Raw genomic sequence first — 1,048 nt, 5'->3', positions numbered from 1 at the left:
ATTAGAGGAAACATTACCTCGGCAAATCCAAAGACTCTTCAGGAGGCAATAGACATTGCCACCAAACTCACGAATAATGTGATTCGGTCAGGAGAATTTGCCAAGGGTAAAAGAAAGATGGAGGAGCAGGGTAATCGAAGGTCTGGGGGAAAGTAGGACAAGAATAGGAGGGCAATAGGAAATTTTGGGGCACAAACTCAGGCGGTAACTCAAGGAGGCACGACTAAGTGTAATAGATGCAAATATCCACATCGGGGGAATTGCATCATTTGTCAAAGATGCCACCTAGGGGGTCATACAGCAAAGGATTGCCAAAGGCGATTATGCTTCGAATGTTGGAGCCCAGAACATATGCGGAATGTATGCCCAAGGAGGAAACAAGGAACAAATGCAAGTCAAGCCCGACCAATCAGTCAAGTAAACCCAGAGGGTTAGGCACGGGGCATAGCATTTGAGATCGGAGCCAAAGAAGTTAGATATGATTCCAATGTGGTTTCAGGTACGTTTCTTCTGAATAATGAATTTGCATCGGTTTTATTTGATTTAGGGGCAGATAGGAGTTTTGTATCACTAGACTTTGAGCCTAAGATTAGCATAAGGCCTTAAAGGTTGGAAGAAGCTTACGTAATTGAGTTTGCTAATGGCCAAGAAATTAAGGCTAAGTACATAATTAATGATTGCACTCTAAGTTTAGCCAATAAGAATTTCAGCATACACCTTATACCGATTGAATTAGGATGTTTTGACATAGTTATCGGCATGGATTGGTTATCCAAAAATCAAGCTGAGATTGTCTGGTCAGAAAAGACTATCCGGATTCCTCAAGATGGAAATGACCCAATTGTAATTCAAGGAGACAAGTCAGAACAAAAAATTAAGATAGTATCCTGCATGAAGATGCGAAGGTACTTGAAGAAGAATTGCGCTGCATTTCTGGCACATGTGATTGATGGGAAGGTCAAGGAGAAAAGTATTGAGAATTTCCCTGTAGTTCGGGAGTTTTCTGACGTATTTCCTGAGGATTTACCAGGACTACCCCCGCAAAGAC

Source organism: Cynara cardunculus (genome assembly GCF_001531365.2).
Source record: "Cynara cardunculus var. scolymus isolate 2C chromosome LG 2, CcrdV1, whole genome shotgun sequence".
Lineage (NCBI taxonomy): Eukaryota > Viridiplantae > Streptophyta > Magnoliopsida > Asterales > Asteraceae > Cynara > Cynara cardunculus.
Note: the sequence above shows the minus strand (reverse complement) of the source record.